Source organism: Canis lupus, chromosome 35 (assembly GCF_003254725.2).
Source record: "Canis lupus dingo isolate Sandy chromosome 35, ASM325472v2, whole genome shotgun sequence".
Lineage (NCBI taxonomy): Eukaryota > Metazoa > Chordata > Mammalia > Carnivora > Canidae > Canis > Canis lupus.
In genome coordinates this window covers 13,489,938-13,516,707 of record NC_064277.1, presented here as the reverse complement: position 1 = coordinate 13,516,707, position 26,770 = coordinate 13,489,938, and the positions used below count along the sequence as shown (strand labels likewise).

The window sequence follows — 26,770 nt, the reverse complement described above, 5'->3', positions numbered from 1 at the left end:
GTAATTCAAAAATGAAATAAACAGATAACCAGACATGGAGAAGGCAGTGCTTACAGAGCCTCAAATGGGTTGTCTACACCCATTTTTTTTGTCCAGCAAGTACTGATACCTCTCTAAACATGCATCTTTGCTAGATAATTCTACTAACCTTCTCTCTGCTGCTTTCACAGACACACAATCCTTCCTCTCTCCCCAGCCAAGAGAACACTGCCCATGGCCAGGTTTAAGTGCAGAGGTCTACAGAGGTAGTCCCCTCCAGGGGTCCCCCTCTTGCTCAGCACTGGCAGTCAGTTGGGACTGGTGGCATCTCAGGACCTTATCAGTGCAGCTCAGGAGGCAGGATGAAGTGACTTCACCGGGCCTGGAGAAGAATCGCTAATCAGGATGGTTCCAGAGCATCTCTTCAGATGCTTAATAATAAATGTTTCTGTGGGGGTGCCCTCCCCCTGATTCTGACATGAGGAAGGATGACAAAATCAAGGCTGACACCCTGATGACAGAAATACTGCCTCTGACCCCAGCTATACTCCAGCAATTGGTTTCTACACAGCCTGTTTAAAGAAGGACACATGACAAATCTCTCAAAGGTCAGTGGAAACAGGCACAATCTGCTTTAAAATCTCAGTAAAGAAAAAAAAAAGCCCCACAGAGTAAGAGAACATACAAGATTAATGATCTCCTCACAGTGCAGGGAGAAGTCAACACCAGCTGGGGATACATCTGTCAGAGGCAATGAACGCCATGAGCAAAGGCTGTTGATAAGTTCATTTGGGGCAGAATTTGAAATAAGATTTATTAGATGCACACGGCACAGAGTATCACTCTTTGCAGAGTATAAGGACCTCCAGGATACTCATGGTCCACCTACAGAATTCAAATTTTTTTGGCTTCTTATTTTATTTTGACCTGTACCCTTGTTGCCATACAACTCAAAGGATACAAAGTAGAAAAATTATTAATATTTGGGTTTTTTTTAAAGAGTGATAATGGAAATGTGTTTGTAATATGCATTTTAAGAATAAAATCCTCTCAAAAAGTCAACTTCTTATTTACAAGGACATTTGTTTATTCAAATATTTTAGAGGTTGAAATAAACCAACTGTACACTCTTGTGATGCAATGCATAATATATTCATGATATCGAAACAGAAGTTGATGGGAGATTCTAGTTTCAGTTTTGTTGATATGTTGGACGGCGCACATTCTCAACTTCCCCACTGTGTAAGGCCAAAATCTCCATAAATGGTGGCATGATTTCCCATAAAGAGAAAATAAATTCAAACTATGTTATGTGATGCAATTGATTTTGAAATATTCTTCCCAGACATTAGACTGAATCAACTTTAGAAATTAAACCCACAAAAAAGAAAAATTAAACCCACAAATAACCTAATAAAGCTAGGGTTTGAATCTATAAGTCATCTAAATGTAGACAGCATTTCACTTCCTTCCCCAAACCTCTTAAAAAAGTTGATAGTGTTCAGCACAGAGAATGGCCTTAGCTTCCCCTCTCCCTGCGTATCCTCGTGATCACAGGTGGTTAAGAAACAAAAAGTTCATCACCCAAAAAGGAAAGTGGAAGACAGCAAGAGGACGAAGATTACCCACAACTAGGGCAGCTCTGCCTAGCTGAGGGCCAGTTAAAGACCTGGAATCTTTGGGTGTTAGAAGTGGATAATCAGTTGGAGATTCGGTGCAGGGCAGCAAAATCAAGGCATCCACATCACCCAGCTGGCTTATGGATCGGAGTCCAGTATGGCTAATTCCTCTCCCAAACAGAACAAAAGCAAAAATACAGACTGTGGCTAGGGGATCTGCAAATCATGAGTCAGCTCTAGCCCCAACTACATGTCAGAAAACAGACAACAGAAACACAAATGAATTAAGAGGCCTTCTCAGTAATAATAAGCATAATTAAATCTCAAGTTTAAGATTTTTGTCCAAAGAGTTGTTTGTTTGTTTGTTTGTTTGTAATGGCAACAAGAGGGAATGACCTTATACTTAAGAAATGAGGAGTACTACAACTCGTGTATGGACACAAGTATCCGCTAAAACCAGGTAGCTGGGGCGGGGGATGGGAGGATGCAGTGCCTGGGTGGCTCAGTCAGTTAAGTGTCCGACTCTTGGTTTCAACTCAGGTGATGATCTCAGGGTCATGAGACCGAGCTCCGCCTGGGCTCTGTGCTCAGCACGGAGTCTGCCTGAGATTCCCTCTCCTTCTGCCCCTCCCCCTTGCTCACGTGTGCATGTACTCTCTCTCCCTCTCTCTCTAAAATAAGTCAATAAAATCTTAAAAAAAAACAAAAACAGGTATCTAGGTGTTTTTGACCTGAAATTTGTATTGCAAAATGAGAAAAAGAGGGACTTTCTAAAATACCTATAGTTCCCAGATCTTGGGGAGAAAGTTTTTTGGAGAAGCTTCAGATAATATCTTCTTCTTATAAAATATGAGTTAAAGGTATAAGTGGAATGTGTGTGTACATGTAGATGTGTGTACATGTGGACATATGTGTGCGTGTGGATGTTGAGTGTGTGTGTACAGAGAGAGCTGCTTCTCTTGGCAGCATGTCCCCTTTCTCTTTCCATCTCTGTATTTCTGTCTGGACACAACAGGCCATCGCTTCCCTCCTACACCACCAGGCCTGCTTCAACCTCTCATCATTGGCTACAATGAACTGGGCAAAATGAACTTTAATCTATTTTTGTATTTGAATATTTTTTACAGAATCTCACTCCCCCTATGTTTTTGTCTCCCTGTGGCTGCAGGAGACTTTCATAGAGATTGGGTTCTCTCCCTTCTCTGTTCTGCTGAGACCACACCATGACATCCTTATAGTGGGGATGAAATTAACTTGTCCTCATTAGAAAAGAAAAAAATTACCAAATGTTGAAACTTTCGTGTTTTGTTGACATACATGATGGTTGTGGTTTCTCCAGAGCTCACTTTCTCAAGTCACACTGACCTTTGCATGCCCACCTGCACACCTGCCCATCAGCTGGAAAGGAAGGATATGCTCAGCTGTCCCCTGGTGATGGCAACGAATATGTGAAGCATAACAAAAGGCGTTCCCCCCAAAGAGAAGCACTGGGATGGGAAGGGGGGGCTTTCAGGCATAGCGCCATGAGGTGTTATCATATATTTCCAATTTTAAAAATCAATCCTGTCCAAAATTGTGAAGATTTTCTTTCTACCTCAGTTTTCTTATGTGTAGTCTAGTCCTTTCTCCCAAAGCATGTACCTGTTGGTGGATCCTTGCTTCAAGAATTAGCTTGAAGAAAAAAACAATGCATATACATATATTAAATATATATATAAGAGAATATACATTTCTCCATTTTCAAAGTATTATAAGTAGAGACTGATGGGCTTTGCAGAGAAAGCTGTGCAGATGTGCTATCTTCTCACAAAGAGATGAGGCTACAAAGCAAACCCCAAATATCAGTCGCTTGATACAATATTGGTTTATTCCTTGTTCACATCACATGCAAGGCAGATCAGTGGCTTGATGCCATGAGGTGACTCAGGCAGGAATCTCATCTCTCTTCTTCTTGCATTGTCACCATCTTAAACATGAGTCGTACCAAACTGTCACAGAAGGAGAGCATGGACCATTGCACACAGGGTTTCATGCCAGGCCTAGAAGTCACTGAAATCTCTCTTCCTGCCACATTTCATTGGCCAGAATCCACTCATGGGTCCCCACATAACTACAGGGGCAGTGGGGAAATGCATCCTCCCAGTGTGCCGAGAAGAGAAAACACAATTGAAATGTAGCCAATCTCTGTCCTAGGTGATGTTTCCTTCAGTCTATTAAGTTACTAAACTTTGAGTGTGCTAAATAAGCTTGGTAAAAAAAAAAAAAAAAAAAAGAAAGGAGGAAAGAATAAAAGAAGGAAGAGAACGAGAGAATAAGAAGAAAGAAAGAAAGAAAGAAAAGGAAAGAAAGAAAGAAGAAGAAGAAAGAAAAGAAAGAAAGAAAGAAAGAAAGAAAGAAAGAAAGAAAGAAAGAAAGAAAGAAGAAAGAAGAAAGGAAGGAAGGAAGGAAGGAAGGAAGGAAGGAAGGAAGGAAGGAAGGAAGGAAGGAAGGAAGATGAAAGGAAGAAAGAAAGGAAGGGAGGGAGGAAGGAGGAAGCTAAACAAAACTTTTGTTAGTCTGATTCAATCAGGCCTTCGATTGGACTTAACATCCCCAAAGGCCAGACCCAGTGACAGCTAAATCAAGGTGCAAACACCCACTCTACAGACCCAAGAAGTAACTTTTTGTTCCAAAGTACATGGAAGTCTCAGTTCACAGGAACCGTTGTACCCAAGGAGCGTGCCAAGATATGAAGGTGCTCTTGGGAGACTATGGCAGTCGAGCCTGGAGGAGTGTATCCACCACAGGGCCCTGGCTGAGAAAGAAGGAAAAAGCCTTGGGAATTATTCTGCAAGCGCAGCATTCCTTAGTGAATTAGGACCAGGGCTTTAGGAAGGAAGTTAGATTAGACGTGTCTACTGAAAGGTGTGGGCATCCAGGACCATCCTTGGCAGGGTCAGGGACTCCAGCAAGGACCAAATCACACTGTGGACGCCCAGACATGACATGTGCTCCTCCTGTGTCTCCCACCCGAGGGGAGGGTGCCATCATCCGCCCAGTTGCCTGAGCCTTCACTCTCCCCAGCAGAGCCTCCACCCCTCTGATTCCACCTCCAGTGCTCGCTCTCTCTCTCTCTCTCTCTCTCTCTCGCATTCAGCCTACTTACCCCACTGCCATGGCCTTAGTCCAGGCTCAGCATGGGCCCCTGGACTTCTGTAATAACCCCTTACCTGATCTCCCACCTCTAGCTCATCTCACCTCACCCCTTTTATGCTTCCTGCTACAATCAAGAGTATTCTTTCTAACTTATAAAGCTGATCATGTCAACCCCCACTTAGAACCTTGTAATAGACCCCGTGGCCTCTCGAACGAACTAGGGTCCCTGGTGTGACCAACAGGCCTCACATCATCTGTTCCTTGCTTGGTCCTCCAGCATCACCCCCACCACTGCGCCTTCTCCCCAACACCCCCTTTGCACATTATACTCAGCCAAATGTTACCACTGAAGGTTCCCAGAGAAGCACAAGTCCATCTTCCCCCAAAATGGACTCATCTCCTCTATGTGCTTCCGTCTCCTGCCCCCTTGCAACCTCTCCATTTCCCACATCACTTTACACTGTCTCTGATGAGGCAGAGGGTGTAATTTCCTCTCTGGCAAAGCAGGATTATTTGAACATGGTGCCACCATTCATCTGACCAGACTTAGCATCAAAGCTCTAGGCCATTGTGGGGTCAGCGTTGGGGTCAAAGCATAGCTTTTTTTTTTTTTTTCTAAGATTTTATTAATTTATTCATGAGAGACACACAGAGAGAGAGGCAGAGACACAGGCAGAGGGAGAAGCAGGCTTCCTGCAGGAAGCCTAATGTGGAAATTGATCCTGGGACTCTGAGATCATGTCCTGAGCCAAAGGCAGACGCTCAACCGCTGAGCCACCCAGGTGTCCCACATAGCTATTTTTTTTTTAAAGATTTTATTTACCTACTCATGAGAGACACAGAGAGAGAGAGAGAGGTGGAGACACAGGCAGAGGGAGAAGCAGGCTCCCTGTGGGGAGCCTGATGCAGAACTCGATCCCAGGACCCCGGGATCATGACCTGAGCCAAAGGAAGATGATCAACCACTGAGCCACCCAGTCATGTCCAAAGCACAGCCATTAAGAGGAGTATGTCTTCTCTCATATAGACTAGCCTGAGGGTCCTGCCAGAGAAGCACTCCATAGAGCAGCCCCTAGTACTATTATGTGTTGAGAAGCACAGGTTGCCCTGGCATCACTGGTGGAGACAGACCTCACTGAAATGGAGGTACCCAAGGGTCAGGGGCCTCTTGCCCTTGTCTCCTTTTCCATGGACCTGTTCCCATCTCAACCATCCCTCCCAGAAGCCTTCAGGAGCCAGAGCAAAGGGGGACACCCTCAACAGCCAGCTACTGCCTGGTGAGGCAGTTCACAATCTCAAAGTCTTCTGACTGGAACTGTCATCCCATAGGGAAGCTTATCATGCTCTGAAGGAGAAGGCCTGGGCCCCAAGCAGGGGAAGGGCTCCAAAGAGGCTGGGGAATAGCAGCAAGGAGGGCACAGGGATGAGAGCTTGAAGAATCGAGAACACTCTGAAAACAGAACCAGTGAATCCTCTGCTGGTGGCCCCAGGAGGGTCTGAGAGCTGACCTCCATGCTCAGTGAAGGGAGTTGCACCATGTATGTGGGACTTTCTCAGGGGGGGCCAAAGCCAGGTTTGTGACCTCAAGCCTATCATCACCAGCAGGCTGAGTAAGTGGAGGAGAGGGTCTCTGGATGCCGGGGGTGTGGAAGGCTGTGTTCCCTGCTCCCCAGCAGGAAGGGGAGGAGGTTCCCTGCTCTTTCTCCCTTCCAGAGGCCAGATGAAGGGCCTGTAAGGAAGTGTTTGAGGAGCCTGATGAGACCCTGTCTGACTGATGCCTGACCCCTGCCCGCAGCAGTCTGAAAATCAAAGTCCCACCAGAAGTGCCTTGAGGGCAAGGGGAGAAGTGGGCAGCACTGGGAGCAGTCTGCTCTCCTAGACCATGGAGGAGTGAGAGAGCATTTTCCACAGACCAGAGCGGGCCCCGCAAAAGGTCATGAGACTGGAACTGCCTTGAAACAGATGCTCCCAACAGGTGTCCGGAACAGGAAGTGACCACAAGAGAAGGGTCTCTGAAGAGTAAAGCTTCAGAAGCAGTAGCTGGGAGAAGCTCTGACCAGTCCAAGGGAGAACCACCTGCTCCACTGCAAAATGTGGTGACCAGAGAGCCCCACGGCAGTCCCCAGAGGGACATCAAAGAACTCACAAAAATCAGAGGTAGCTTTTGGGCCTCTGGCCCTGTCTGAGGCCAGCAAGTATGATCCCTCCTAGGCCCTGTCTCTCCTCCCTCCCTCCCTCCCTCCACCTCACCGGGCTGGCCTAGAGAGCGGAGCGGACCCCACTGTGTTACTCTCCTTGCTGCGGGCTGCCAGGCTGGAAGCTTGGAACTCTCCAAGAGTTCCAAGCATCTCTTGGAACACTGAAGCTTTGATATTAGACTCAATTGGATTAAACCTAGAAGGGAGGCTGCTCATGAAGATCCCAAACTGACCAGGAAAGCTGTAGGATCAGCTAGATATGTCACAAAGTCGAGGCAGGAAAGGCAACAGGTGGCAGGGAAGCGCCAATTTGTCCCACTTACCCTACACTGGGCTGGCTCCTTCAGTGAATTGGTCACAACCACCACACTGGGGTCCTACCCTCCACCGTCACCTACCCTTTGGTCCTTACTTGGACAAGGGAGCTCTCTGATGTCTTGGGTTGCTACTCACTTGGGTTTCTGGTAAGCTTCAATTTAGGCCAGTAAACAAGGCTGATCCACACCCTTGACTAATGTTTCTTAAAAGTTTGGCCATCCAGAGTTAGTGGGGCCACCCTGGCCTTGACCCTCCTGAAGCCACCAGGGCTACCAAAGCAGCCTTTATGATTGTGGGTGGACAACATCCATCTGTTCACATGGAGCCTTGAGACACAGCGCACGGCTTTCCAGGGGTGGGAAGGAAAAGCCAGGTCCAGGCAGACCAACATGCTGACATGTTGGGAATTTGTTTGACCTGCCTGGTGGGGGTTGTGGAGTCCAGGCACAGAGCCAAGAACTAGGAAATGTCAGGCTTTGTTGAGCAAGTCCCTCCTGTGACTGAAAGAAGCACAAGAGTTTGGAGGCCAAACAAACGGGCAACTGCTTCAAGCTGAATGAAGCCAGCAGCCCCTCTCTGACCCAGAAGCATGAGCGAAGAAAGAGTTAGTAGAGAATGAATCCCTTCCAGCGATCTCTCCCTCTGTAGTGGGGACATTACTTTTCTGTGTACATGAATTTTTCGCAATCTACATGACTAGAACCTCGGTCTTTCTCCCTATTTCATTTGCCTTCTGCAGTTTTTTTGGAGGTGGGGGCAGAACTGTTTGCACGTGCATGTGTGTGTTGGTGTATGGGTTTCTTAGGGCTGCTGTAACAAATCACTACAAACTGGGTGGCTTGAAACAACAGAAATGTATTCTCTCACGGTTCTGGAGGCAAGAGTCCCAAATCGAGGCATCAGGCAGGGCTGTGCTCCCCCTCAAGGCTCGAGGGAAGGACCCTTCCTTGCCTTGTCAGCTTCTAGTGGCTCCAAGCATTCCTTGGCTGTGGTCGCTCACTCCAATCTCTGCTTCTTTTTTTTTTTTTAAGATTTTATTTTATTTAATCATGAGAGAGAATGAGAGAGAGAGAGGCACAGGCATAGGCAGAGGGAGAAGCAGGCTCCATGCAGGGAGCCTGATGTGGGACTCGATCCTGGGTCTCCAGGATCATGCCCTGGTCCGAAGGTGGCACAACACCGCTGAGCCACCTGGGCTGCCCCCCAATCTCTGTTTCTGTCTTCACGTGGCCTCCTCTCCTCTGTGTGTCTGTCCCTATCTATTCTTCTCTTTTAAGGACACTCGTCACTGGATTTAGGGGCAATTTGGATAATCTAGGGTGATCTTATCTTGAGATCCTTAGTTACTTCTGAGACACTCTCTCGCCAAATAAGTTCCCATTTAGATTCCTGGTATCCACCTAGTGTCCATGTCCTTTTTGGGGCATAGGTGGTGTGTTTTGGGGAGTAGAATGCCATTCAACACACTCCAGAAGGCAATGTCCATACAGAACATCACAACCAGGACCTCCACACCACTGCCTCTTTGGAATCTCCAGATGTGGATCAGTTGGAAGCCTTAGGATCAAGAGGACCCACAGCGCTGCACCAAGCCCACGCCTCTGTTGGGTGGTGCACAATGGAAGCATCAATGCTTCCAAGGAGATGGAAAGCACTTCTTCTTCTTGAAGTAGGAAAATCAGGTGCTGGTGAGGAAACTAAGGCCTGTTTCTCCAGGGCCAATTCCTCAAATGGGTACCACCCTCTTGGGAATAAAGAATGGAAAGTGCTTTGTACATTTTGAAGGGCTATGTAAATACAAGCCTTCTTTATACCATCCTGTCATGATTCAGATAAAATAAATACCCACCTGCGCCTGGAGATCCCAAGGATCAGGGCCCATGGCAGCAACGACAGGGAGCCCCTACCACAGACTCAGTGTGGATATGCACAGTGCTGGCATTTTCTATGCACAACCTTTCACCATCCATTTTCCTTGTTTCTAAATGAAAATAATAACACCTGCTTCTCTGCTCGTTCTGAGAATTAAATGAGTAAACTATGTGTGTGGGACTTAAGGTCATGCAGCCAGGGCATATTCGCAGGGGACCCAGCCCCAGATCTTTCTGATGCCAGAGCTGGTGAACTTTACTACGCGGTGTTTTTTTCCCTTTTCACTCAAGCAAGGGATGGTTTCTGCCAATGGGAGACTCTTCTTCAATCTTGGGTATTACCTTTTTCCCTTTTAGGTTTTCCACCTGTGCAGACTCAGTCTTTTAGAAGAATGAGGAACAGATAGATCCTCGGGGGGTTAGACTTGGTGATGTACAAGCTATCCCTAGCAGGGTAAATCTAGCATTCTCTGGCTTCATGAGCCATGGTTTCAACCATGGTTTTAAGCCAGGGTTTACTTGTGCTTCCTGAAAGGCTTTGTAGAAAAGGGGGTGCAGGACATTAGACATCAGGCTGTTTTTCCACGTATATTTCTGAAGACCCTGTCAGGGGAGGGATGCCTGCAGAGAGGTTCAACTTGGTTGAGGGGGGTGGGATCAGAGTTGAAATAAGAACCACATGTTCATAGGAGTGAAAACTGTGGTCATAGGGGACACAGGGGAGTAGATGGTCAGGGGGATATGCCTGGTTCAAGCCCCAGCTCGTGTCCACCGACCTCCATGAGGCTGACTTCAGGGCCTTAGAGGAGGCTGGCCTGGCCACTTTTCTGGTGGCCATGGTGTAGGCTAAAGTCCTCTGTGTCCTTTAGCCAAGAATTTGAGCCAGTGACTTGGGGGTGAGATGTTATGCATATTCTTTTAAGAATAAAGAGTTGCTAAGTAAACCTGCCTGATGCCCAAATGTCCCAGACTCTCTTGCCTACATGAGTCATATGCTCAATAGCACCTTGAAAACAGTGGTCTAAGGCCTGTGTTCTAGGACTCCCTGAGTGACACTGTCCAATTCCTGTCTGCTCCTCCAGCTCACATCCAGTCACCTCTATGGTGTGGACTCTAGCTTTCCCAGAGCTTCTGTTGCTTCCAGAACCACTTTGCCCAAGCTTGAACCCCAGACCATCCCCTGATTCTAAATATAGATTGTAATGATTAACAAGGTGTTGGTGGGAGCTTTGGCTGCTCTTGGAGCCAATGGGCCAAGCTTCCTTCAGGCTCTGCTGGACACTGCTCTCCTAGGCCCTATTCTAGGACTGTGATGAAAAGCCCAAACTAGCTCCCCAAGGACCATGTCTTCCAAGTTGGAGTCCAGATGGGTCTCTTCTGAGGCTTCCATAGGAGGGGGCAGGGAGTTGTTTCTACAATGAAATCATCTGAGTTTGCAATTCTGCCCTCACAGAAGACATTTTATGTAAAATATTTAGATTCTTGTTGTCTTAAACCACTTTATTCCAGAAGACAATCTGGAATTTATGAGCTTCATAACCAAAAAGTCCATTAAAGTGTCATTCTGCATGTAATGAAGAAGTCTGTCCTCTATCTATGGAGAAAAAGAAACACTACAGATAGCTTCAAAAAGAGCAGTTCCTTTCCCTGTATTGCTGTTTCTTAAGAAATGAGAAAAAGAACTCTAGATTCCCTTGAAACACTCTATTATATGCAAAGAATGAAAGGATGGAAAGAAGGAAGAAGGGAAGGAGGGAAGTAGAGAGAAGGCTTTCGATCAATTTATATCACTTGGTCATATAGCAGTTTAGTTCGTTGATTACTCATTTATCTCTCACTACAACAAGCAACTAAAGACAGAAACTGCCTCCTAATCAATTGTATATCCCCACGTGCTTAATTAGACCTAACAGGTGGTCAGTGAAAGGTGGATGGATGGATGGATGGATGGATGGATGGATGGATGGACTGATGGATGGATGGACAGACAGATGGAGGCACGGATGGAAAGAAGGAACAGCGTGGGTAGATGGATGAAAGCATGGATCGATAGAAGGAACTGGATGGATGGAAAGATGCATAGATGCATGGATGAATAGATGGACAGATGAATGCATAGATGCATGGATGCACAGATGAACAGAAGGAAGGAACAGCATGTAGAAGGATGGATGGATGGATGGATGGATGGATGGATGGATGGATGGACTGATGGATGAACGGATAGACTGATAGATGGATGGACAGCCAGATGGGTGGACGCATACATGCATGGATGCATAGATGGATAGAAGGAACATCATGGATGGATGGATGCATGCATGCATAGATGTATGGATTGATGGATGCATGGGTGCATAGATGAACAGAGGGAAAGAACACCATGGATGGATGGATGGATGGATGGATGGATGGATGGATGGAACAACATGGATGGATGGATGGATGGATGGATGGATGGAAGGATCGGTGAGTGGAAGGAAGGAATAATATTCACAAAATAATATGTTAAGATAGGCAATTATTTTTTCCTTCCTTTATACCATTTGAAATGAAATATAATTCTACCAGCCTTTATGCTTTTTCTGGTGATTCTCATGGATGCAGGGTATAGTGAAAGTGTACAAATTTCCAGGTTGCATTTGGGACCCTGGTATAATGTACAACCCACAAGTTCTTACCACCGGCATGAGAGGGACCAACCTGCCAGGCTGCAGATCCTGGAGGAGAAACCATGTGGAATATTTTTTAACCTTCCTTGCCTGATATCTGTCTAAGCTTTCATAGATTGAAGAGCTCTCTCACATAATGATCTCATTTGGATTCTCATGGGTGTCTGCCAGCAGTCTCCACTAGGCATCTCCAATCTGCACAGAAAGAAACTGAGGATATCCAAGTTATGTGACCCATCCAAGGTCAAGCAGCTGGAACTTGAATCTAGGTTTTTTCTCAGCCTAGGACTTATCCCATTTCACCACAAGTAGAAATACATTATTGATTTGTGTCTTCATGTCACAGAAAACAATGATCTTTGTTCACTTTTAAAGTCTCAAGAGTCTATATGGCCAAAACAGATACCAGTCACTGACTTGATGCATCAATAGTGAGGTATCAAGCTCTCTCTTGCTCCCTGGGCAATAATTCTACTTATGCTGTATTTAATGACAGTCAACAGAAAGTTGAAAGTGATCAGATCAACTGGAGAAAAAAAGTGAAGTGTTCTTGTACTGGCAATATGGAAGAGACCCTTTAAGGATACCCCTCTGAGCATCAAGCTGGTAAAGGAAAGACCCCTGGACCAAGTAGTGAGGACCACACTCGTGAGTCCTTCCAGTCCACAGTGACAAGCTCATGTTTCCTTGGGCGGGTCACTGTTGAACATGCACAAGAAGAAGAGCAAGATGAAAGCAGACTCCTGGAGTGGTGCGGAGAGGGTGTATCAGGTTGGGCTTCCAGGCCGCACTGGGACAGGATCGTGGGCACCAAGAGAGAAGGGGCATGTATAGGCTACCCTTGCTTAAAGGTGAGCTGCTGTGCTTAGGTGATGCTATGCCTGCACATAATGTCACCAAGGCATGGCTTAGGGGAGAGATTTCTGTTTTCATAGAAGCAGAAGGCTACAGGAGTGAGAAATGTGCTAAAAGCCAAGCAGGGTCAACGTTCACCGCCTCCATACTGCCTACCCTCACCCAGAGCCCTAGCAGGCACTCAGGTAGCTTCCTCACGGTCTTGCCTGTAAAAGCCACTAGCCCCTTAGTCTGTGAAAAGGCAGCAGGAAGATAATGATGTGGCAGAAAGAGAAGAGGTTTCTGGGTCACACAAGCCTAGTTCGAGGCTGACCCTGCAAACCACTGGCTGTCAATTTTACTCACATCGTACAACTCTGCAGAGCCCGGTTCCCTCATCTGATTGGGGGGATATAGGAGTACTCCACCTCTGAGAAGGCCAAACCCTCTCTGTAGCCTTCAAAGTATCTGGATGAGAGGAAAAGCTTCAAGCACTCACCTAAAGTCTCCTTAAACCTTTCAACACATGGAGCCCTGGCCACACCAGGTGGCTGGTCATGCCAGACAAGGTGGCAGGGGCCCCACAGTGAAACTGTTCTGCATTACGAGTAACACAAGTAAGAAATTAAGGCATGCATACAGTGACCTAACTGGTATTACGAATTAGGAATCCAATTTGCAACAAGATTTTAAAAAATCGAACTGAACATGAGAGACTCCTAACTCTGGGAAACGAACTAGGGGTGGTGGAAGAGGAGGTGGGCGGGGGGTGGGGTGACTGGGTGACGAGCACTGAGGGGGGCACTTGAGAGGATGAGCACTGGGTGTTATGCTATATGTTGGCAAATTGAACACCAATAAAAAATAAATTTATTAAAAAAAAAATCGAACTGCTGGGCAGCCCCCATGGCCCAGCGATTTGGCGCTGCCTTTGGCCCAGGGTATGATCCTGGAGACCCGGGATCGAGTCCCACATCGGGCTCCCTGCATGGAGCCTCCTTCTCCCTCTGCCTGTGTCTCTGCCTCTGTGTGTGTGTGTGTGTCTGTCTTGAATAAATAAATTTTTAAAAAAATCAAACTGCTACACTGAGCTAGCCCCACTTTGCAGTAAACTATCAGACATGACTCAGCTGAATCCTGCTTCACTAGTCTACATACTTGCTTTCTGATTATACCAAATCTTCAGATCTGTGTTTTCTTAGCAGTTCCATGACTTTTGAGGCTCCATAGAGTTCTGTGTTTAAAAAAGAAAGCAAGGGAGGGGGACAGGACGGGGAGGAGTGGGGAAGAAGGAAGACGGAAGGAAGGAAAGAAAACAGAGAAAAAAAAAAAAAAGAAAACAGAGAAAGAAAAGAAAAGCCTCTCGATTTCGTGGGGCGGCATGCTGCTCCTGCTTTCAAGTTCTCCCAATTAGCTCTAGCACATAGCTTTTCTTGGCAGCTTACTGCTTCCCATCCCAGATGGTATGGGAAAGTCTGGCTGCTGACTTTCTGGCTCTTCTTTCTTATTTCCTCTCCCCACAGCTAATTTAAGAAAGTCTACATGATACCAGGACTGTCGGCCCTGCCTCACTCCCCATACCTTCGCCTTCTCCAGCCCCCCACAGCCGCATCTACAATTGGTCCCCTCCTGCCCCGGAGCCTGGATTTAACAGCAACAGGAAAATGTCAGCATCCTTGGCCACACGAGTCAGGGTGGCTCATGGAATTAAGTTACTGCTCCAGATGGGGAGCCAGTGACCCTGAACTTCTGAGCTCCTACAAGCTCCAGGTGCCTCAAGTCTGAGCAACCCCTGCCCCTGAAGCTTGGATCCACTCCCCGAGCTGGGCCATTTGATGGCCTTGCATATGCCTGCTCCAGGGCCAGGCCTTCACCCACCCTAGGCAGGGCGGTCCTCAAGTCTGTAGAAAATAAGCCTGGCTCTTACCCCGTCCCCCTATGGAGGGCCACTCATCTCTCAACGGCCATCGGTAAGGAGACAGGATTCAACAGCCCTAGGTGGACGTGTCTATGATTAGAAGCACTGTCCGGGACCAGCATCTCTGCCTGGGGACGCTCCTAAACCACATGCTTACTTCCTTCGCTTAGCTTCCAGAATGCAGTGGCTAGCTCCCCCAGGGCAGGCAGGACAGAATCAAACCTTCTGCTGGATGGGCAGGAACCAGAGATGAGGCAAGACGCAGTCTCAGCAGTTCCTGGTGATGAACACCCAACTGGGTCCGTGGGAACCGAAAGAGAGTGACCACCTCCCCAACATTGCAGGTAATGGGACAAAACTCCTTACTGATGGCAGACAGCACAGGACACCCCTGTGGCCAGGAAGGGGCAGGGCCCCCTGAGGTTCCTGGTGGCCCAAAGCTAACAGCTATAGTTGAGCCTGGACTAGAACCTGCTCCTTTAATAAAGAAGCCTTCACTGGGGCACCTGGGTGGCCCAGTCAGTCAAACATCCGACTCTTGGTTTTGGTTCAGGTGATGATCTCAGGGTCGTGAGATCAAGCCCCGTGCCAGGCTCTACTCTGAGCAGAGAGTCTGCTTGAGATTCTCTCTCCCTCCCTCTCCCTCTGCCCCTCCACTTGTGCATGCTCTCTCTCTCCAAAAATAAATAAATAATTTTTTTTAAAAAAGGACCCTTTATTAATACAGCTCTGACCCAAGACACCCCTACTTAATGACTTCTGATGGCTTTATACTGCCTGCAAAACAGCTGGCAGTGGGGATCAATACTGTGTCAGGGCTCTCCAGAGAAGCAGAATCAAGAGGTGTGCATGTGTGTATGTATGTGTGCATGTGTGTGTGCATGCACATCAATACGTGGAGAGAGAGGGACAGAGAGATTTTGAGCTATGGGCTCATGTGGATACAGAAGCTGACAAGTTCTAACTTTGCAGAGTGGGTCAACAGGTTGAGACCCAAAGAAGAAGCAATGTTGCAACTCAAGCCCAAAGGCACAATTTCCTCTTCCTTGGGGAAAGCTGATCTTGATTTCATTGAGACCTTCAACTAGTTAGATGAGGCTCACCCACATTATAAGGAGTAATCTGCTTTACTCAAAGTCCACTGATTTAAATGTTCATCTCATCTAAAACATAGCTTCACCAAAATATGGAGAATAGTGTTTAATCAAATATCTGGGTACCATGGCCTAGCCAAGTTCACACACGGAATTAGCCATCACAAACATGGTTCTCCAGTTTCTTTTCCCAACATAGGCCCTTCCTCTGGGCCCTCAAAGGCTAATAATTATTCCTTGGCTACACCAGGACCTGAGTAGTTTTTAGTAGACCTTGTCCATCCTGGTGCACTCCCAGAACCCTGTTTCTGTGTCTTAGCACATTTTATTGTAATGAGGTGTTTACCTGCCTATTTGTTCACTGGGGGATTTTTATACGTCCTCAAAGACATTTTCAGTGTCTTATTCATCCTCATGCTGCCAGTATGTAACACAGTAATTGGAACTCAAAGATCATCAATGGATATTTGTGTAGCAAAAATTAGTCCAGAAAGCTAAAGACCCACAACCATGGATGAGAGCTGATGGAAATAACCATGCTCTGAGAAGGACAAGGAGATGAGAGCCCAGAAAACCGCAATGAAGCCCAGATTCACTTCTGGGTCTGGAAATCACAGAAGGCTTTATGGAGGAAATGGCATTTGCGATGCACACTGGAGAATAATGGGATTTCAACAGGTAGAGATGGGAGGGGAGGGCATTCCAGTGAATGAATGCCTTCAGTTAGAGCACAGAGGTATGTTCAGGAAAGAGGACAGAGTCTTCTTCGAACTCAGGCTACATGAAGGAGGGGTGGGTGGGGTGGGGAAGGGAGCTGGAAGGACAGCAGGGGCCAGATAATGGCATGCAGCTCTGCCTGGCTCGATAACTACCTGCATGGATTCAGATGCAGTGGTAAATCATCAGAGGCCATCTACACCTGCAAGGGATGGGGAGTGACCTAATGGTTCCAGCTGGGCTGTCACTTTGGTCTCTGCCAGGAAAGTTATTACTGCGAGGTCACTAATGTGCCAGTCCTGAGGGGTGAGCTCACTGACGCCCGAGTGAGTTAAGCGCCAGGGGTGGGCTCGAGAGCCACCTTCAGTGCCATTCATTTGCTAACCCCAGAGGGGCCATAGATCTAACTGCTCCGGCTTCCCTTGGTGGTGTCATTTGGACACTTTCTGAAAGCAGTGAAGGAAAATGTTCCAGAAGCTGAAAACCCCAAACAAGGCCTAGGCTTTAGTCCTGGATGCAAATGCAAGCCAGCTAAAGGGTGGGTGGAAAGGCATTATGAAAGTGGGTCCTGATGCCCTGGGAAGGCGGGCTCTGGGGCCGGGCGCTGCAGCCTGCACCTCCACAGGGGCCTGGGTGTTGGGCTCCAAAGGCCTCTGCCTCCGCAGTCTCGGGATGACCAGGACCGCGGCCTCCCCGCAGCCCGAGGACACCAGTCCCTGCCCTGCTGGGTGCAAACCCACCAGGCTCGGGCCGGCCAGACTCGGGCTCCCTCCACCCCAGAGGCGCTGTTGGCCAGCTACTTGGCGGTGCTAACTCCTCCTCTTCCCAGCCTCCGATATCCACCCCTCGTTCAGTCTCAAATATGACTGTGAAGGAAAAGCTCCCCAAACACTTGTTTCAAGTGACTTACTTGACCCTCAGCATCCAGAGAAGAGCAAGTCTCCACCACATCCCTCAACTGCTCCTCGATATTCCATCTTCAGAAGGTCTCCCTCCCCATAGCTGTTGGGAATGAGTTTCCCCCACAGCCTTGGTTTCATGCTTGCCTTTCCCGCAGGACAGAAGCTCCATGCGGCAGGGGCTGGGTGCCTGTCCTCTGGGGTCCCCCACCCCTGGTCAGCCAGGACTGCAGGTGCGCTTCCAGCACTTCAGACACCTGGGGTCCCATGTGGTGGGGGAGGGCTGGACCCAGGCCCCTGTGGGTGTCACTTGGCATCAGGCTCTGTGTCTAAACACTCAATGTCAATATTTTGGGGTCTAGGGCAAAGCCTACCCTACTGTGTGTGGCCCCAGGCAGTGAGATGGCAGGTGCTTGACTCTGGCCCCATTTTATTCCCGCCTGGGGTTAGTTGGTTGGTTGGTTGGTTGGTTGGTTGGTTGGTTGGTTGATTGATTAAGATTTTATTTATTTATTCATGAGAGAGAAAGGCAGAGACATAGGCAGAGGGAGAAGCAGGCTCCCTGCAGAGAGCCCGATGCAGGACACATCCCAGGACCTTGAGCTGAAGGCAGATGCTCAGCCACTGAGCCACCCAGGTGTCCCCTGACTGGGTTTTGAAGCCAGGCCTGCAGTGCTTTGATGTGATGGAAGCAGAGCTTTGGGGAGAAGAAAAACAGCAGAAGACCAAATATTTCTCTCGGTGAGGAAAAAATAAAATTATTTTTCCATTTAAAATAAAGGGAGAAAAAAATCCTAGTAGAAAATTAATAAATGAAAGACTTACTAAACACAGAGGTATTTTGTTTACTCCCTACAGGCTGCATCACACAATTATTACCTCTCTTCCTTTAAAAACAAAAAACAAACAGCAACAACAACAAGGACACCTGGTCAAAAGGTAGGATGAGTTGTCTACCTTCGGTCTTACAAAGCTTTACAGAGGCAAACCTTCTCAGGAAGATCACGTGGCAGTTTCTCTGAGCTCTGCTTCTTCCAATACAACGACAGGTGGCAGGTAATTCCAAGTGCTGCACTAGAGCTCCCCCCACTCCCTAAGGTAAAGTGGTGGAACATTCCAAACTCCTCCTCCTGGAAAGAAAACCAAAGAAGGCTAATTTTTTTTAATAATATATTTATTTTTTATTGGTGTTCAATTTGCCAACATACAGAATAACACCCAGTGCTCATCCGGTCAAGTGCCCCCCTCAGTGCCCTTCACCCATTCACCACCACCCCTAGTTCGTTTCCCAGAGTTAGGAGTCTTCATGTTCTGTCTCCCTTTCTGATATTTCCCACACATTTCTTCTCCCTTCCCTTCTATTCCCTTTCACTATTTTTTATATTCCCCAAATGAATGAGACCATATAATTTTTGTCCTTCTCCGGTTGACTTACTTCACTCAGCATAATACCCTCCAGTTCCATCCACGTTGAAGCAAATGGTGGGTATTTGTCGTTTCTAATGGCTGAGGAATATTCCATTGTATACATAGACCACATCTTCTTTATCCATTCATCTTTCGATGGACACCGAGGCTCCTTCCACAGTTTGGCTATTGTGGACATTGCTGCTAGAAACGTCGGGGTGCAGGTGTCCCAGCGTTTCACTGCATCTGTATCTTTGGGGTAAATCCCCAGCAGTGCAATTGCTGGGTCGTAGGGCAGGTCTATTTTTAACTCTTTGAGGAACCTCCACACAGTTTTCCAGAGTGGCTGCCCCAGTTCACATTCCCACCAACAGTGTAAGAGGGTTCCCAAGAAGGCTGATTGAACAACAACAGCAACAAGGCTGGATTTTGACCCCTAAGACTGAAGGAGGGACGGGGGCCCTGTGAGTGGTTAGGTCCTTCCAGCTCTGCCATCCTATACTCCGGAGCCCTCAGTGTGAGGGTGACCACCCAGGTGCTAGAACAGGAGGTGCAGATCCTTTCTGAGTTACACCAGGCACTGCATCATCTGACTTAGCCTTTACTACAGCCCCGTAGGTTAAAGAGGTACCACGATTATCTCCAGTGTCTGCATAAGAACACAGGGCCCAGAGAGGTTAAGGAACTTGTCCAAGCTCACACAGCTAGCAGAATTAAACCCAGGACTGTCCATGTCCAGAGCTAGAGATCAAACCCCTCTCTATCTGCCTCATGCTCCTTTCTGCCCAAGCCCTGCCAATGGGCCACTCAGGAATGAGAGGGACAGGGCAGGGAACATGGCTCAGCAGAATAGTCAGAGCCTAAGTGTAAGGAGAGAAACAGGGACACAGATTCAGGCAACCCATCCCCCATTCATTCCTCCGGCAATGACACCAAAGTTAATAGCACTCCACTGAGTACCCCTGGGGAGGACCCCCTCATTCTATGACTCCAGCTAGCCATAGATAACCTTTCGCTTAAATACCAGAGTCCCCCTTTAACTGTGATGTCTCTTCCCACAGTTTCCAGGCATCCACTGAGGGTCTTGGCATGTATCCTCAGTAGATAAGGGGGGGACCTGCTGTATTCTGGGTTTCACAAATGTAAAACCAACACATCCAGCCTAGTGAGACCCGGCATAAGAGAACCAATTTGGTACGTGTGACTCTCTCTTTCCATCTGTGCTGGAGCATGCAGGGAAACAGGCCACATTCTCCTAAGGATGCTGTTTTTCTTCACCTTCTCTACTCTTCTCTCTTGAGCTACCTGGACAGTTAAAGGGCCAGGGCTTGTCAGGAACAAAAGAAGAATGGAGGAGTGTCATTTGTAGATGTTTAATCACTTCTGAAGCCCTGTTGAAAAGGCCAGTGCATAAATCTGCAGCCTTTGGCCAGGCCGAGTGGTTCGCCTGTTTCTAGATACTCTGGCCAGAGAGCTGACAAATCCCGGCCTCTGCTTGGTGATGTGTTGAGCTGCCCCAAGTCAGATGCATCTTCTTCCTCACTTGAACAGAACATTCACTGTCAAGGGGTTCCCAATCTGACAGGCAGCATTTGTGGAAAATCAAGCAGAAGGAACACAGGGCCTCACACTTGGCATCTTTGTTTTCATTAGTCAAGAGAGGAAGTGCCTCCATTTGTACAATTCAACCTGCGCAAGACTTACTTTCAACCCATTTCCTGAGTCGCTCGTTTTCTACATTGCTTTTATTACTTTCCAAAAGCTTGGAGGGAGGAGAAGCAAAATCTTCCATCAGCTGTCTGGGTATGGGTTACACGATAGCTGGCAGCCTTCTTCCTGGCGGGGCGGTGGGAAGGCAAAGAGTGGTTTCTCATTACTGAGAGCAGTGGGGTGTCAGGATGGCTCAGTTGCTGGCGGTACTTTAACCAGAGACCGAAGTCTCAGAAATCACCTTGCCTGTGTACACCATTAATCCCTAATGAGAAAACAGCATTTACCTATTCCACGTCGTCTCGAGGGAACACTACCGCAGAACATCTATCCCAATGGACAGAATCAGAACGCCTACTTTTGAACAACCACCTCTTGCCTTGTAGTGGGTTCAGCTGTATGCTGTTCCCGGGGCTGCTCCAGTCCTGCACCCCACCTCCTCTCGGTGGAAATGTACCAGGCTAGAGCTGATGCCTTCTCTCTGCTATAAGTTGAAAGCATTAAAGAGCATCAGAGAAAGGAGAACTTTGGAGAAACAGTAAGCAGCTGCCAGGACAATTCATGTAAGAGTCACACCCCCAAATACTGGTGTACCCCCAAGATCTACAAAACCTATTTCTACATCAGCAGTTGAATTGCTTGTGAAAGTCTTTGCACAAATAAATGCTGACCAGGAAACATCAGCTCGCAGCAGAAAAAAAATATTCTTAAGGAGCATGGGATGAGCCACAGATAAAGAGAAATAACTCATAGCACTGTTTTCACCAGACCTTTCCTTGTGCTGCCTTGAGTGAGTTAATGATGATGTGAATTTAAATATTCATTTGTAGCAGACATCTATCTACTTTTTGTTTACGATGCATGACTTCCTTTGGGGAAATGCAGGTCCTCACCCTCTGTGATTTCCCAGAGGGGCATTCCTGTAATCCAGCCTCCCAGTGGCCTCCAAAGATCCTGCCTCTTGGGTTCGCACCCTCATGTAGCCCCACCCAGAGTTGGCCTGTGTGACCAACAGAATATAGCAGAGATGATGTATGTCACTTCCAAGATTAGGTTGTAAAAGATTGCAGTGCCACACTGCACTCTCACCTCTGTTCCTTTCCTCTCCAGTTTCTCTCTTAGATCAGTCACTCTGGGGAAGCTAGCTGCCATGTGCCTACGGAGAAGCCATGTGGTGAGCTACCCAACAGCCCACGAGAAATGATGCCTACAAGCCACCACATGGCTGAGCTTGGAAGTGGATCTTCTATATGTTGGCAAATTGAACACCAATAAAATATAAATTTAAAAAAAAAAAAAAAAAGAAGTGGATCTTTCAGCCCCAGGTGAGCCTTGGGAAGACATCAGCTTGACTGCAGCCTTGTGACAGACCCTGAGCCAGAACAGCCCAACCACAGCACTCCCAGATTCCTGTCCCACAGAAATCATTTGCCATAATAAATGCGTTAAGCTGCTAAGTTTTGGAGTAATTTGCTGAGAGGCAATAGACAACTAATACGTTGACCAATCAGATTATGCCAGGCTCCCAAATGCATCGAACACTGTGATCGGTCCAGAAGTAGAAACACAACCTACACAGAGCCAATCAGAATCCTTTTCAAGAGCTGATATAGAGACTAGGTGACAGGCCATTTTCTTTGGAATCTCAACCAGAGGCCGTATTATCCTCTCTAGGGGACATTTGAAAGTTTGGAGGAGGGGGATAAATTTAGTAGTCACGATGTGTGGAAGCACTACTGGCATTTGATGGGACATGGAACAGCCCCATACAGTAAAGAATTACCAATTCCAAATTGTCAATACCTCCACATTGAGAAACCCTGGGCTAGAACCTTCAGTGGCTTTATTCTTCATTTATTTAGGCAGGCCCCATGGAGAGATCTATGATAACGAAGTAAATCTGGATGTCTGCAGAAACCAAGATTCTTTTCGAAAGAAAGAGTCCTGATGATAAAATCATTCCCTGAACCCACTCATACCTGAAGCCAGAAGTCATACCCTTTGATCTTCCTAACTACACAAGCAGATAAATTTTCTTTTATGCCCAAAAAAGAGGTCAAATTGGATTATTGATGTTTGCCACCAAAGGAAGCATGATTGGGTCATCATTCAACCACCCATTCATGCCAATAATACTTATTGAACCTTTACTATATGTAAGCCACTGATTTATATCCTGGGGATACACAGTTAAAGATGGCACATTCCAGAATGACAAGGAATCAACTAAGAATTACAATACAGAGTGATATGAGATATTTATACACGCCTACCCTTTTTTTTTTTTTTTTTAATGCTAAGAAAATACAAAAGAAGAAAATCAGCTCAGTCTAATGGTAGGAGGAGGTAGTCAGGGAAGATCGAGCCCGGATATTAAAGGAAAGTGATTAGTTCTAAAGGACTGTTTAGGAATGCCAGCAGAGAGGGTTGAGGAGCCCTGCTCCATAAACAACAAGTGACTCATTGCACAGACCAAAGCTTTTAATATAACCTAGTCCTGGCTATTGAGGCTGAGATCACAGTGATTCAAGATTCACTTACCGGCCATTTGGGAAAGCACGAAGCAATAAGACAAAATAGCATTGATCCAATAAAATGTCCCATATAAAGCACTCAGGTCATTCTCTTTCTCCACTTCTTTATGATCTCTAGTATTTCATCTTGAGAAATAGGTCCCTATTATGAAAGCAACTCCATTTTATAAAGAGGATAAAGAGAGTAATATAGCCTTTGCCGACCAGACTCAGGTCAAAGTAGGCAAAAGCATTTTCATTATACCCGACATTATTCCTCCTCCTTCACTTGGTACACAGAATTATGGCAGGAGGTTACATGCTGTTAATGGGTGGGTTGCAATGACTCTACTTCCTAACACCGGAAAGGAAATAAGTAGTGCTGCCTGTGAAGGAGGCTCCCAGTCTCTTAGAAGCTCTCAGACTGGGTCTTGGGTGTGAGTAGAGAAAGGAGCAGCCACTGAATTCCTTTTCCAGAAGCTTCCAAACATTCCCCATCTGGCTCCCAGCGCTGAAACTTCCAGGTCCTTATTCAATCACATCAGAATATCAATCGGGGGTCACTGAGGACCAGGCATTATCCAAGGCACCATGGAAAATGGGGCCAGAGAGATACTGTCCTTGTCTCAAGGAACATGCAGTTTTATTAGGGAGGCGAAGTGACAAGAACCAGATGTGGTGGAACCAGAGCAGAGGAAGAGTTAGGAGGCAGTTCACGGGCCTCACACCAGGCCTACGGAATGGGTCGAATCTGAGCAAGAAGAGAGACGGGAGGACACTCTCCTTAGGCCAGAAAGATCAACACCTGGAGAAAGATGATGGAGCAGCCAAACTGAAGAGCCAGAGGGTGTTTGCTGGGGAATACGATTCCTAAAGCTGTGTGAGCCAGACAGGGAGAGCAGCCAAGGTCAGGGTCGGCCGTCGATCTGTTGCTCTGAGCCTCAGATCCGTGCTTCTGCACCTGCTCTGTGATCAAGAAGCTGTAAGTGGCTTCTCCTTTGCAGCAAATGCAGTATCAAGCTTTGTCAGCACACAGCTCTGGGTCCAGCAGGAGGAAGGAGCTTCTCTTCCTGGTTCCGCTGTGGGGTATTGCTGTCTCCTCCTCACCCTGCTGGGGCTGCCTGGCTCCCAGTGTCTGGCCCCAGCCCTACACCCAGAGCTTAGCACCCAGACCCAGCCCTTTGCCCACGGTGACCACCTGGCCACGGCACTTCTGATGTAGATAGAGTCTGAACACCCTGGTCCTTACACTGGCCTCTTGGAGACCAGGCTTCTGACATCCCACTGCCCTCTGTGACCTCTCCTGCCAACTTTGGCCCACCTGGGCCAACTTTGGCCCACCTGGGCCTCCACTGGGAGGTGAGAGCAGCCTCCCACCCATCAGGCTGTGATCACACTCTCTCCAACACTATTAGAAACCCAGTATCCTAGGAGAGGGGCCCCTTCCGGGCTTGTCTTTCCACAGGAGTTCTCCATTAGCCTTAGGGTGTTCTGTAGGGTTTTCTTTACATCTGTGTAACTTACTTCCCTGTTGCAGTTAATACATCTCTATATTTAAACTTCCCACATTCAACCTACTGTGTAGTTTGTTTCCCATCTAACACAGGCAGGCAGAGGAGTCTAGACGGCATGCCAGGGGAGGGGGCCTGAGAGCAGGTGCGGGGGAGCTGCAGATACTAGCGCTGCTTCATTCCTGTCTATCTGAACATCTCAGAAAGTGAAGGAGACAGAGCACAAGTGGAGGGGAGAGAAGGGGAAGGTGGAGGGGAGCATAAGAAACACAGTCTCTGGGATCTCCATCAGGCTCCCCAGCAGCCCACCCACCTGCCAGCCTCTGGGGACACCCGGATACACACTGGGCCCTGTAGATGGAGCCTGGGCATCAGCACTGTGAGATGTGGGGACCTCTGAGTCTCCCAAGAGCTTGGAGAATGCACTGGAGCAGTGGTGAAGGGCACAGAGGATTGGTGCAGAGCTGAGCTGACTGCCTGTGGGAACAGACAGTCCAAAGGAAGAAGGGGCCGGTGGCAGACAAGGTCAAAGCCACTAAGGATTGGGAGGAGGGTGTCCACATCATTTCCAGGAAACCTTCCTTAAGAAAGAGGAAGGGAAGGACTGGCCTCTCTCCCGTGCATGCTCTGCTCTGGCCAGTCACTGGCCTCGCTCACTCAGTTCCTCTCCTATACAGTAGGAATACTAATGCCCACTACATTGAGTGTGGTCTTAGGGAGGAAATGCAACACACCCAGTAGCCCGTCAGGAACTGACAAATGCTCATTATGTTGGAAAGCAGAGAGAAAGGATGGGGACCCAACAGGTAAGCTTGGCCCCGGAAAGGAGAGGAAGGGGGATGAGCCACCAGCAAGGACAGGGCTCCCTGGTCACACCCTGGGAAGAGAGGGAGCAGCAGGAAGGCACCCAGTCCTGGGGCAGGGGAGGAGGCTTCCCTGAGCAAAGAGAAAATGTCAAAAAAGGAGGATTGGACTGAACACCACTTCTCACAATGTTGGGGCTTGAGGGTTTTTGAAATTTCAAATAATCATACTAACATTTTTTGGATGTTATACTGTTCTTTTTAGCAGGGCAGGGTCACTGTATGGAGTTAGTCAAAGGATGTGAGTAATTTTTTTTTATGGCAATCTGCTGCCTTACATCAGTGGGTCAGAAGTCCCCTGCCCTACGGTGACATCCAAAAGCCAGGAGAAAATGCATGTATTACCTTTCTCAGGGGACTTCTCACTTCTAAGGTTTTTTTTTTTTTTTTAAACCTATGATCTTAGAAAATTCCCTGCAGGTTAATTAAAAGCTTTACTCTCCAGCCTCTGGTGTGTTGTGCTAAATATATTTGTTGGTTTGGATGTCAACAGCAACTGATATTTGTGAATAGCTTATGCAACATCAAAGAGTAAGAAGGGGGGAGGAAGCCTCAAATACTTTATGGCACAGTGAGTAACTGCCTCACCTTCTGTGCTTACTAAAATAATTGAATTCTACATTAGAAGCACTTTATTAAAAAGCTTCAGGTGAATAAATATATCCAAACAATGCAGACTTTTAAGTAAAGCACCCCTCTATGCACATGTGTGTATTAGAATATGATCACACATTGACTGGGTCAAGCGTAATCGACAAATATTATGTGATTAAAATGATTATATCTAAGTCTTTGATGGAATCTTCTCTCTCTCTCTCTCTCTTACACACACACACACACACACACACATACTACCCCAGATGAGGCCTGAACAGACTCATTCATCGAATTCTATCCCATACATTAAATAGAATAATCAGGGTATTGGTCAAAAGTTTCAATCTCTTAAGCCAGAATTCTAACCTTCATTCAGATTCTAAATCTGCTGCCGTTGCTGATGATTCTTTAAAGGTTTCAAAACAAAATCAGAAATTTTCATTAAAATGCCCTTTAAGGGGCACCTGGGTGGCTCAGTAGGTTAAGTGTCCAACTCTTAATTTCAGCTCAAGGTCCCTGGATCGAGCCCTAAGTCAGCTCTGCCTCTGCAGGGGAGTCTGCTGGAGGAGTCTCCCTCTCTGTCTCCCTCTGCCCCAGCTCCTGCTCGCTCACATGCACATGCTTTCTCTCAAATAAATAAATAAAGCTTTTTTAAGAATTTAAGAACTGCACTTTAAAATGATTTTTCTTTTGAAAGATAGCCCTAGTCCAACTTGTTCTAAAACCCGACACCCAATTTCTCAGGCAGAGGGTCATGCTAATTAGATCTGATTCCCTTGGCTTATCAATAATTAGCTACCATTAAAAACAAATTTCATTAAGTCCTTCTCCAAATTCTGAACCCTCCGCTTCTATTAATTAGTTAACGATTGTACAATGTACTAGGGACCCACTTGGAAACGCCAGAGGCAATGT

At 47.1% G+C, this 26,770-nt stretch overlaps 1 long non-coding RNA gene across 2 annotated transcripts; it reads right to left on the bottom strand.

The window, feature by feature from the left end:
• Positions 1-2: 2 nt before the first annotated feature.
• Positions 3-25,610, bottom strand: LOC112657983 (uncharacterized). 2 transcript variants are annotated; one of them, XR_004812300.2, is made up of 4 exons: positions 20,366-25,610; positions 18,183-18,384; positions 3,193-3,269; positions 3-361 (listed from the first exon to the last, which is right to left on the bottom strand). It is a non-coding gene; the product is annotated as an uncharacterized LOC112657983 (long non-coding RNA). The 2 variants fall into 2 exon arrangements; XR_003135419.3 differs by having other exon boundaries at positions 18,244-18,384.
• Positions 25,611-26,770: the final 1,160 nt, after the last annotated feature.